The sequence below is a fragment of the Corvus brachyrhynchos genome, unplaced genomic scaffold (genome assembly GCF_000691975.1).
Source record: "Corvus brachyrhynchos isolate BGI_N302 unplaced genomic scaffold, ASM69197v1 scaffold346, whole genome shotgun sequence".
Classification (NCBI taxonomy): domain Eukaryota; kingdom Metazoa; phylum Chordata; class Aves; order Passeriformes; family Corvidae; genus Corvus; species Corvus brachyrhynchos.
This window is the reverse complement of record NW_008238644.1, coordinates 708,338-721,443: the sequence shown is the minus strand read 5'-3', so window position 1 is coordinate 721,443 and position 13,106 is coordinate 708,338. Positions and strand designations below refer to the sequence as shown.

At 39.1% G+C, this 13,106-nt stretch overlaps 1 long non-coding RNA gene across 2 annotated transcripts in view; it reads left to right on the top strand.

Annotated features, from left to right (window-relative positions):
• Positions 1–13,106, top strand: part of LOC108447469 — a 113,190-nt gene that overhangs the window by 63,334 nt on the left and 36,750 nt on the right. For both annotated transcript variants that reach the window (XR_001863049.1, XR_001863050.1), the window contains exon 2: positions 12,134–12,261. This is a non-coding gene — a long non-coding RNA (uncharacterized LOC108447469). The remainder of the gene's footprint in view (positions 1–12,133; positions 12,262–13,106) is intronic.

Below are 13,106 nucleotides of genomic sequence, written 5' to 3'. Positions count from 1 at the left end.
CAGACTAACAAGCTCAAGGGAGCGGCTATCAGCCTGGACCCTCCTGACTGACAGTTAATTTGAAAGATGGAAGTTTATTTTTTCCTAGCAAAAACATCTGGCTGAGGAAGAGATGTGTTGCCTCCTACTTTCCTCTCTCCAGGTAATTTGCTACAACTTAGCCCTAGCCAAGATGAATTACATAGTTGGGTTCAAATTGTCAATTTGCCTTTTCGTTCCTCAAAAGTAGTTGGAAAAAAAGCTAAAAATTATGTTTGTCTCTGTATTCAGCTTATCAGTAAGGAACTGCAAAAGCTTGGTGAACTTTAGAAGTCAAATTATACATAAACCTCTGTAGCCATTTCTGTCAAAGGAGAAAATGGAAACTAGAAAACAGCAGCATTTCTGTAGCTGACATTTAGCATGCTTAGGATGCTGGAAAAAAGAATAATGGACACACTTGTCATAAGCTGGAAAATAGATTTAGTGTGTATAACATGACTAAGGTAAACAAACAAGATCAAACAAGAGCTGAGCAGGCTTCTGTGTAACCCAATGCCACATGAAGTGCAACTGCTGAAAGGATTCTGTGAGAGGGGAAACAAAACTGAGCAGACGAGACAGACGGCGTAGTCTAAGTTCAGCGCTTTCTGATGACACTGAAGATCTGCACTTGTTTTGGCAGCTGATTTGGTGTTTTCCCCTATTGAAAATGAGCTGGGGAAGTGCACTGTATGCATCTCTTGCACCTCTGGTGTCAGTTTGCAGATTCTAGATTAAACTTGTTCCTGGCAAACAAATAATGTCCAGCTCTTCATACACAGTGACTCACCAGGGTGGGAATTAGGAACAGTTAAGAGTTGGGGTGTCTGTATTTTTACTGGAAATGTCTCAAGTCTGATATTTTATATTTTGCCTTTGTGGTTGCTTGCTTATTTAGTGGAGTAAATTTGCTTTTTCTGCTTTTCTTTTGTTTGTCTCCTGCGATTTTTCTGTATGATGAACTGTATGATATATTAGGCTTTAAATGTGGGCAGCACTAACTGAATGGTATTATCATCCCATCCTGATATTCTCAGCTGGCAGGAAACATAAAGGGAGGTTACTCTGCAGTACACTGAGTACATGCATACACTGAAAAGTTGCTAACACTCTGTAATACAACTTTCTCTTTTTATTGTACAATAATTTTCTCACATAGAAGAGCTCTCATTCAACTTCTTGCCATACCCAGAAGTACAGTACTACCTTGACAGTCGGGGAAATGTAATAAAAAGCACTGCTGAGATGCAAATATATTGGAAGGAAGTGATAGGCACAGGAACTGTCTTAGTTTTTAGCATTTGTTTTTCTATAATATAACTTTTAGCCATCCCCAAGCATATTCCCTGTCCACCCACTATGGTCACAGTTCAGTCACTCAGGTTTATCTTTCTGGCATTTTTTGAGCCCTGGAAGTCTTTTACCATTCTGTGGTCTAAAATTTTCCTTCCAAGGAATATAAGATTTTCTTTTACATGTTTATTCCTGGGAATAAGTGGGAAAATTTATTACAGCGAAGTCTAAGACCCAAGAGGTCAGATTTCAAGATAAAAGAGGAGATTTATCAGGAAATTCTGTGGGCTCCTTTCTGTTTTATCATATATAGTCTAGGGAAGCATGAATACAATATCTATAATGTTCTTAGTATGTGTCTTAATGATTTTCTAACTTGCTATGTTTCTGATAAGCCAAAATACATGCAAAACATAGTAAAACCTGAGTTGCAAGGATTGTTCTTTACTACTCTTTGGTATTAAGGCAAGGACCATCTGTATAAGTCATAATAGTAGCTTTACACTGGTCAGTTTGTATTTGATGAAAGCTAAAAATATTTTTCCAGTCCTTATCTGCAACGTTGTAGTCAGGAGACACTATTTTTGCAGAAGAAAGGGCCATTGATCATGTTTAAATATCATCATAGCAAAAAGCAGTCAAAACAAAGCCTTCTGAAAACTGCCTTCCAGGAACACAGGAGGCAAAACTGGTGACACAAATCCCTCCTCTGGTACCTTTGTGCTGGATTTGCAGCATGGTAGAATATATTCACTTTACTCTGCTCAGCAGCACAGCACTGTATCCTGACAGCTGAGTAATGTTCTGCTCACGTCTTCCCTTGTAAAATGAAAAAAGTAGATAATTTAATATAGATGTGACAAGTACGAGATAGATTTCTACCCAGCACAGTTCACTGCTGAAAGTATTAGGTTGGAAACCTTCTTTAAGGATAACCAGATTCTTAAATTCTCCCCCACCACTATCCACCTCCCCTTTTCCCCCTGCCCCAATTAAACACAATACAGAGAAAACTAAAACCTAAATTTATTCTTTGATCATTTCAGTATGAAAAAAAATCTCTTCTGTCTCCTGGTCCACAAAATAAACCGAAGAACAGACTTTCTGCAAGACACAGTGTATGTATGTCTGTTTCCAGTGCAGAGATTTTTGGTCCATCACTGATTCTCTTTTCTGTAGTTTTACTCTCTCCTGAATCACAGATGCAGTTTACTGCTACTTCTTGTGGCCACTGTGGTTGGGGGCTAAATTAAGCTTATTGCCTTCTGAGGCAAAGCATGACAAATTCATTCAATCCAAATTACATTTCTGAGTTTGGCGGGGTCTGCACTTGGATTTCACTGGCTTCTTAAAAGAAACACATCAGACAATCCCCATACCAGCATGTGCATTAAACATGCTGAATACACAGCGTTGTTGTGCTGTCCTGATGCTGCAGTAGAAGTGTTATAATCCTGTTCTCTGGTCTTCAACCCATTTCTGTCTCCCTCAAGCATTAGTGCTGTCTGCTGCTCCAGCCCCTCTGCTCCAGCCCCAGAGCAGTGACTTGGTGCTTGAGACAAGCTATGCTGCTCCTCTGTTCTTCTCAGCCAGCAAGGCACCTTCTTGTCTCCAAGACAACTCAGAAGTGAAGCAGATCTGTGACTGGTGTGGGAAGTCTCTAAGTCTTTGAGGGATGAGGTTGTGTTGAGGTGAGGAGAGTTTAACAAGGGATCCAGCACCACTGTGGAAGCTGCGTCCTTGGTAACAGCAAAATCAGATTGAATCAGGAAAGGTAGAGGTTAGCGTGGGATTCAGCTCTTCTAAATCCCACTGAGCTTTTCCCAAAGTCTTTAATAGCATCATGGATTTATTTGTGTTCCTATACTGTCTCTTAAAGTCAGTTTTGTGAAAGATCCAAGTGGTTGTGACCCATCACTAAATTGATTTTATAGTACCTATCTCTGGTTAAGGTTATCCAGTAGCAGAATTTGAAATTTTGGGACAGTGCTTCAGAAGTATTGAGAATTGACTTGTTTTTTTATGAAGTTGAGAGCAGATTTACCATGGAGTTCAATGGGTGAAATGTTAGCCTACCACTAAACATGAAACACCCTCATGTTTGCTGCCTCTGGGCATTGACCAGAGTGTATCTTTCAACCTGGAGTTTTTAATGCACAATTATCTGTATCAAAGGAGTAACTTTTCTTCTATGCACTTGATGTGGTACATATACAATGCATCTATGAGAGGCACCATGCTCAAGTGTCCCAACACAAAGGAAGGAATACAAATTAAAAGACTGGATACAAAAGACCTCTCTTAATGTTTTCGCCAGTATCCTGCTTACAAATGACTCAAACACACTAGTTAAGGAAAAAACTAATCTCTTCAAACTAGAAGGAATATTTTAATCTAAAAAGGCTTTAACAGCTTTACTGAAAAATTTATAAAGATTGACTGTTTGCCCAAAGTTGTAGTGCTGTTCTATTGACTCTCTATTCAGCCCTGCACAGATGGTAACTCCCATTCACTTTGATGGGAGATTTGCCTGCGGTAGGACTGCAGAACTGATGCCCAGGATGTTAATTAAATGTACAGTCAGCTGGCCAAAAAGTAGCTGGTTGAGTCATAAGGACAGATCTTCCTGGCTTACCTAAGAATACTTCTTAGTATATAATTAAACCACAAAAACTGACATCAAAGTAACGATAAGGGCCTAATGTAATGCACATAACCAAGGAAATTCAGGCCAACATTCCTTCCTTTGATCACCCAACTGGGCCAAGCTAGTACACAAGTCTGGGTCTGGATACTCCCTTTCTCAAGCACTGGTAGACGTGAAGGAGGTAAAGCTGATGGAACTGGCTAGATTGGATTAACTGGTTGGGAGGTAATAGTTTTTGTTGCACATACCTGCAGAATCCCTTCACAATTATAAGGTCGGAACAGGGATCTTATTTAAAACATTTTTCCAGGGTGTGAAAAAATACTCAGAGATGGAGTATGCTCAGAGACAGCATATGTTTATAATTTGATCTCCATACTTCATAGCACTCCAAACTCCATAAATTTCTGTATCAGCTCAATGCGGTTTTTTCCCTTGGATGTGATTTTACAGTGGGAGAAAGTTGGGGCAAGTGAAGGGATAACCCCCTGTGGGTATTAAACTGCTCAGGAGAAGCACAAAGCTACTAGAAACCCAGGAACTGTGTTTCTATCACATATCTCTTGAAGCTATAGATCTTAACTTCAGAGATGCTTTAAAGCATTCTTGTTTCATGTAACGTTGTCTTAAACAAGCTGGAAAAATGAGATCTGGAAGGTCTACTATGGAGGGTTAGCAAAATGAGCTGGGAAACCAAAATCAAAGAATAGTTACCAATGATTTACTGGAAATAGAAAAGGATATATCAAATGTGGTTTCACATGGATCTTTCCTGAGCCAGATGCTGTTAAATATTTTCATTAGTGACTTCATTGATAGGATAAGGAATGTTCGTATTAATTTTGCAGATGGCGCAAAGCTTTGAAGGCTCCAGGTATAAAGGTGAACATGATTAGAATTCCAAGGGGTCTTGACAAATTAGAAAGATGGTATGAAAAAAACCCAAGATGCAATTAAAAGTTTCTGTACTTAGACAAGAAGAATCATTCATAGAATCAACTCAGTGAGAAACAACCAACCAATTTACAGTCATATAGGAAAGGAATTAAGGGTTGTAGTTGTCTGCAGCTTGAACATAAATGGGCAATGCCATACTAGTGTTAAAAAAAAGTGGAGGGGAGAAATTTTGAGTTCTAAAAACAGGAGAACAGTCTGCAAAATGAATGAAGTAGTTCTTCTCTTTCACAGCTGTGAAAAGTTCTAAGCTAAGTAAAGGTTTAAGTCTCACATGCACCCGAACAGAGCAATATAGTGACCTATGAGAAAAGATTACAAGGGTTGGGGTTGTTTAGACTAGAGGTTAAAAGACTGAGTAGAAACATGATAGCATGATCTTCAAATACAGAAAAAAGCTGGTGCAAAGCCAAAGGGAATAACCTTGTGGACAGGACAGAGTGAGTGATTCAAGCGCAAAACAAAATGTTTTGCTAGGCTTCAGGCAAAAGCTTTTTTTGACAATAAAGCTAGTTAAACCCAAATTACTGCAGAACCTTTACTTTTTTTCATTAAGCTGAGATTAGAAAAAGTGCCTGTCTGGAATGAGAAGGGTATAGTTTAGCACATCTTGGGGTAGCCACAACATTTCTTCTTGAAGTTCCTTCCTGGTTTTCTCTGACGTGCTATGAGAGGTTTTGGGAATCTCTCCAGGAGACTTGTTTCTCTGCTTGCCCTGAGCTGGCCCTGACTGGTAGCTTTAAATCACTCTCTAAGAGCCTCCCGAGGCCTGATCCACATTTTTGAGATGCAGGTTGGCCCACTCTTTCTTTGGCCAACTTTCTGGGTTTCCTAGTAGCAGATTTTCCATGATTGGGATTACATGATGGACTTGGTAACTAGTTGTTGTTTTGGGATTTTTTTAAATGATGGCCTTGAAGCACTTGTGAGAAAGAATCAGTGAAACTGTTTGTCTTAAAAAGACTTGTTTATTGCACTAAATAGCTGATGTTGTCTTGGCCACATGGAAGGCTGAGTTTTCCTATGTGAAGTAACAACCGCATGTTTTCAGTGAGAATGACCTTCCTTCCAGATTAACAGCAACAAGAATGATTGTGTTTGTCCTCAACACCAGCCCTCGACATACTAAGTGAAAGTGGTTAAAGGTACAGCCTTTACAGCTTAAATATGGAATTAAGTAAAAGTTATGTAAGGTCACAGAAAAACAGTAAACACCAGAAGACTGAAGCGGATATCACTGGATGATGGTACTTACCACTGCATGATACCAACTCAACCAAGCATAGACACATGAGCTGGATGTAGACAGATGATTTTATTTCTCTAGGCTCTATTTGATTCTAAAGTAACACTAAAATTTGGTTTCAGACAGTAGGAGCCAGGGAAAAGTGCTCCAGTGCTACTGTGTACAACTTGCTTGAAGTTCTTAGGTAAAGATGTTCTTCTCTAGAACAAATTATTTTCCTTCTGCTAATGAGAAAAACAAGGGGAAACAGATTGCAAGATCTTAATAGGCTTTTTTTTTTCCCAGTGGGTTTCATGCCAAATTCTATCCTCGCATAAGTTCTTGAAACCTCTGATTTCACAGGGACTTCATGGCTGTAAAAGAATAGATTTCTTGGTCTTCATGTCTAAAAAGCTTCCTTCTGTATAAAGTGCTTTACACATGGAATGGCTGCTGAAGCAAATTGACTAGAATGGTAGTCAATTTTACACTGCTGCTCTCCCACCTGAAAAGCACTTTCGATGCCCTACAGAGAGAAGAAATGAAAGAGGAGGGGTAGAAACATGCACATACACAGAGAGAAAAGATGCTTGCATAGAAGGCTTTAAAAAGTGAGGAAAAATGAACTGGTACTGTCTGCTCTCTGTCCTACATATTTGTCGTACTGAACAGGGAGAGGTGTTTCTACAGGGTGAGCATATCCAGTGAATGCACATTGAGCCAAATTCCGTTCTTACCTGCACTAGGACATTACCTTCAAATAGCTTTGCTTAAGGGCTAGAATATTCCCAAGTTACGTCTAAGGAAAGTGAAGATTTTATGTTTAAATCAGTTTTAAAAAGATGCATACCTGCTTAATATCTTCCTATATTGTAGTTTTTAGGGACAGATTTTGTACTGATGTTAATTCAGCATATCTCTGATGAGTGTATTACAATTCTATCAGTTCTATATCAGCTATGTTTCTAGGCCCATATCATCAAACCAATCTACAGGCTTTAACAAATATTGACCAGATGTCTTTAGTTAAAAGTAAAATTATGTCTTCTGTGAAGAAGGCTCCTGACAACTCTGACCAGCAGTATTCATGAAGCTTGGACTGTGAAAGTCTATTCTAGAAAATAATTTTCAGCATATGTGGTCAAACAGAAGTGCTGCTAATGCAGCAGCTATGTCAGAGGGTGAGAATGGGAGCGATAGGAGACCATGCCAGGAAAATATGTTGATTATGCAAGGTCTCTATCTTTTGCAACAAGAATGGTGTAGTGATATGACATAAGATTGAACAGCTGTTTCTCTGAACATTTGAGAGTTTTTGGAATACATTTTAAGGATGTCTTCTGTGTCCAAAAGGCAGCCTATTTGGGGCTGTTCTTGAGTACTCTGATTTTATTTTCAGGGATGTAACAGAAAGGGATACACACAATATGACAACTCCAAATGTTACCCCATTTAGATAAAGTCTATTTTCAAGGATTTTAACTGGTTTCAGAGCTCAAGAAAAATTTTAAACCCCTTCTCAGAATTTCCCATCATTATGGGAAGCCTTTTTTGAATTTATTTTCAGATAAATTTTCTTCTTTTACATATACTGAGGGTGTTTGAGTACTGGTGATAATGACATCCTTTGCAGTGTTGTCATTCATTTTCATTTTTCATCTGAAAAAGTTTTTGTTTGATAGTGTCTCTAAGGAAGTGTTCCTCTTTACAAATGTTGATTCTGTGGTCCTCATTGGTTGAAGATGACGGGCAGATTCTCAGATATTGTAAATTGTCATAGTTCCATCAACTCATATGCTGATTTGGACAATCTGACTGACTAACTGTAATAATATACATTTTTTCTGATCAGTAGCAATCTTACATTAAAAATAAAGTGAGATTTCTATCATCAAAGCATTAGTTATACATTATCTTTAGAAGAACACTAATTTGTATTTTTATTTTCATTCATTAGGAAATGTATAATCAATTCTTTCTGCCCTGTTCATTTTAATTAGGTAAATGTCTAGATCTATATTAATTATGTCTAAATCTTTAATTTTATTAGTTAGATATGATCTAAACATTTCTGAATCTTGTTCATTGGAACATCTCTTTAATGAAACTTCTTGTTATCCAAAACTTGGACTATATGTCCCAATGTGTGTAATTTATACTGGAAATTCATTATTTATGGGTAGCATATCCCCTCCTGATCAGGGTTATAAGAGTTAAAAACATTTTACACGCTAAGTATTCTGTTCTCTCTGAATTCTGTCCTGAGTACAGTGTTCTTCAGTTTTCAGTCAATAATGAAATTAATCAGTATCTGTCGTGTTCTTTATTTTTCATTTGATCCCTCTCCTATTCCTTGTCACCTGGTCATCAGTCAGTACCAGAACCTGGCCTTCAGATTGCAAAGTTAGTATTTTACTAAAATCATTGGCAAATTAAATGGAGAATTTCAAGAACACTGCTACTTGCATCAGTGACAACTGTTAATGTGCAAGTCGTTTCTGTCCATGTGGATCATACCAAAGAAATTCAGACATGAGACAGGGTCACATTATACTTTTGAGTTCATTTGCTATTTCTGTTTTGTATTTTTCATACGCTTGGTCAACAATTTTAAAGGAAGTGATATATGTATGATTTCAGAAGTTACATGGCTCATTACCTGCAATATAGCTGACAATCTGATTTCAAAGACTTGTTTCTTAAGTTAGCAGATTTTTAGCACAGCCTAAGACACTTCAGACCCCAGATGTGTGAAGGAATAAAAGAATGAGAGCACTCTTGCCTGCTCCTATTCTGGGGCTCCCTGAGGAGCAGCAGTTATCCTTGAAAGCTTCTGTGCTAATGCAGCCACTGGTATGAGGAGGAGCCTGCTCAGCTGCCCCAGGCACAGCAGAATGAAGGCAGGCTTTCAGAAATGTAGGGAGATAAGGCAAAGGAAAGGTGCTGGCAGTGATGTTTATCTCAAATTTTAGAGGTCATAAACTCACAAAACACTACAACCTGAGTGGATGTTGTAACTGATGTACACTTTCCAACACTTTCCACTGAGTTCGATGCAGCTCTAGCAAGGATTCACTGAAGCCTGTAGATGAGGTCACTTGAAAAAGCAAAAGAATTTAAGTAGACTTGTGCCTTCTGAAAGAGGGGAGCAAATGATAAAAGAGCAATTTTCAATCTGCAGCTGAATTGACTAGGAAAACACAGTTTGCCCGTTATGGGCTCTCCTGAATCCAGGCTTGTCACTGTGGTGAAGAAGCTCTTTTTTGAAGGACAAACACTCATAGACTTAAGGGAGAATGGTTTTGTGGCTGGTCACACGTGAGCTTTTGCTGAAACACCAGTTCAAGCACAGAAGCCTGACCTGTGACTTTTTCTCTGAGTGTTTTTGAGGCAAAGTCATGCATATTCTACAATGAATGGAACCTGAAATGTAGAGGCTCAGCATTGCTACTAGCAGTGAAGTGCCTGACTATAAATAGTGTATTTCAGTCGATTTTAATCCTGAGAAACAGCATTTATCTCATGACAGCCCCTTTTCTTCTTTTTTCTCCTTATGTAAACTGCTTCCTCAAAGATCAAGTCAAACAGAGATACAAACACATAAACTTGTTAAGTAATAATTATGGTAATGTAAACAATATCACAAATGATAGAACATGTTAAGAAATATATACATCCTCATCAAATGCTGAGATTTGTAATAATGTGCTCTGACTATACTTTTATTGTAGTCATTCAGTGTAGTCTCACCTTTTTTACCTGTTGCTTTTTTACTGTCATAAAACTATAAACTACTGTTTAGTAGTTTTATGACCGTTTTTTACTGTCATAAAACTATGCTTCGGTCTTCAGCCGTACCATGTTATACCACACACACTGAAGGCATGGCACGTGAGCAGAGCCCAGTCCATCTGCATGTTTACACATATGTACCTTTAAACATCCAAGCTTTGTGCTGACTTGCAGCCTACCTTCTCAGATGATGTCTTAACCTCTTTGCTTGACTGTGCTCTGAGTTTATAAAATTTATGCCTCCTGGTGAGAAAAGAAACTGAAGGCTTGGGTGACATTCATGCATCTGTCGTGCAAATACTGTCTGTACCTGCGAGCTGCCTGTGCTATTGGATCTCCTGCCTTGATACGAATGTCCTTTTAGGTGCCCTAGCTGAGAAGCAACTTAGAAACTGTAAGGTAGTGCTATCGAAACCAAAAATACATAAATCGGATGTCTTGTCAGCTAATACCTCTTGCTTTAATGACAATAAAGCCTGCTGACACATGTGGTCGTGGCAAGAAGGCTCTGCAGTGTGAATGGAGCAGCTGCTGCTGATCAGGGAGGGAAATCAATGACTCAGCATTCATCAGAAGCATCCTCCTGCTGGTCACCACTGCCAAGTGCCGACTCATCGATTTTCCTCCCTGCTAGGCGAAGACTGCTCTATTTTCTGTACAGCAAGCTTTAAAATGTTTCCAGTGCACTGTATGCAGCTGTCAGCTCCCATTGGTAGGTCTCAGTAGGAGCACCCCAACACATGAATTGCATTGGGGCTGGGGCATAAATCTCAAATTCACCCAATGTAGTTCTTTCAAAGTGCCTGAAGCTCAGCATGTGTGAATCTACAAATCACCCTATCTACCCCAATCAGCACAAATGAGGTGTTCTGCTTGCCATAAGCTCACTAAATATTTTTTCTTGTGAAGTGGCAAATGGAACACAATATGCATGGCTCACAGATTCACAGCCACTGAAACAAATCCAACAGCATGCAGTTGTCATCAAGAAATATGTCTAGGAAAACCTCTCTAGCCACGCAGTTTCAGCACAGCATGCGAGTACCAGCCAGTCCTTCGATACTCAGACAAAGAGATTGCCATATATAGTGCACATGAGGAGTGCTGTCCTTTGATTTCTCCTTTTAAAAGAAATCATCCTTGCAGCTGTTCTCCATTATCCCTCAGTCTTGAATATCTTCTTTATTTAAAGAGACCCTGGAAATCAAAACTAGAGTCGGAAAGGGGTCTTTGTCTGCCAGTATTAAAATCTTGTGAGTCATGTTTTCCCAAATCTTTCACAAAATTCAGCCAGAATTCAGCTCACAGCTTCAACTTCAGGAATGCTGTGAAGGTGACTACAGACAATGATATTCATTTACAATTTGAAAAACTCATTTAAGCTGAAATGTGCGATATATTCACATACATCTCTTTTCCGTTTCATTTACAAAGAGCAACAGAATTGTGGAGTTGAATAATAAAGCTTGAAAGCTTTCAGTTCCATTTCATTTTCAAGATGCAAATGAGGCAAGTTCTGAAATCTGCAACCCAGCTTCTCCTTGCTGATTTTAATCTAAGAAATGGCATATTTACTAGAATACTTACTGAAACAGAAGATTTACTTAAAAACAGTATCTCACTGTATTAGAGTTGCAAAGATTTTCAGACCCATAACATCTCCGTTCTCTTCAGAAACAAGGAAATATGCAAATAAGTTGTTATTTATAATAGCTGCTGCTTGCTATGTTTGTAAAATAATTATATTTGCCAGTTAATTGACCTTGTGTGCACAATAGGGACAAAAATAAAGAAATTATTCATGAAAATTCAGAGTAACACTGAATTGGATTGGTTTGGAAAAATATATTAACTGTTATTTTTCAAAAATAGCAAGCAATTAATTGCTGCTGTAATGAACATTTCTGTTCTACTCTGGCAAACATACTGTGTTAACATAATACATTGCAAGTCAAGGCAGACCACTTGATTGCAGTGTTTGCACTGCAGTAAGTACACTTTTGGTTTAATGTTAAATTTTCATCTCAAATGTTCTTACAGGAATGCAGATGTTGTCCTATTTGTCGGTCTTGTTAAGATCTCTGTCATGTGAGTGCCAGTGCGTGTAGTAACACCTAATAAATTATGTAAAGTGTTGCAGTGTACTGCACTTGTATGGCCATTTCAATATACCGTAATTGTTTTCCACACTTCCCCCACAGGTTAGTCTGGCTTCCAGCAGAGGCAGAAGTGAATAACAAGCCAATCAACATGCAAAATATTGAACAGAGCAGCTCAGCACAGAGCCATCAGCCAAACGTGAGATTAGCATGTGACTGCAGACAGGACGGTGAGCCTACGCTCGACTTCTTGAGCCTTGCACGTCTCTCCCTGTGTCTTCTGAATCGCATTTCTGTTGTTTACTGCTCCAAATGAGCTGTTCCCCATGTCAGCACTGGATGATTAATACAGTGGCAGAAGTAGGGTCAAGTTGTGTACATTCCAAAGTACCATCAAGGGTCTTAATTTTGCCTGTTTGGAGCTTTGGAACTGTATCCTTAGGGAATAAGCGTGAGCCCCCAGTCTTGGTCCAGGATGGGAAAAGCAGGTAATGTCGGGATATGGCCTGGTGATGCTGACTGGCCCTTGCAGTGTCCAACACATAGGACCCTGCTGTGACATGTAAAGGCACTTGGTCTGGCTTTACATGAGGAAGTTTGATCCCATTACAGTGTGTGATTCTGCCCCTGCTGTGCCCAAGTGGTACATTCCCTTTTACTTCAGTAGATGTGACTTGAGGAACCCATTGTCCAAAGACATTTAGTTTGTGGCTCAAAGAGTTTTCTGTTGAACAAACCCAGGTCTGTTATTTACACTGTGGCACTTGGAGGACCTGCTTTTGGTAGATGTTTTGGCCTTTCCCTTTCGAGCCCGCTAAGTGAGCACCTGCTCGCATAAGGAAGCTCTTTTCTCTAGTGGGAAGAGCTGGCACTGGCAACTGAGCTGAGGCCACTGGCTCCCTCTGCATGGGCCACACTTTAAAGATTTCAGGAGGTGGCAAATTTCAGCCTGTGGGGTGTTTAACCAGTGATTTCAAAATGAAAATCTCTGAATTGCATCACAAATCCTCCAACGCATCCAGCACTCTTTTTTTTTTTTTTTTTTATTTCAAATTTTTTAAAACCCATTTTTTTA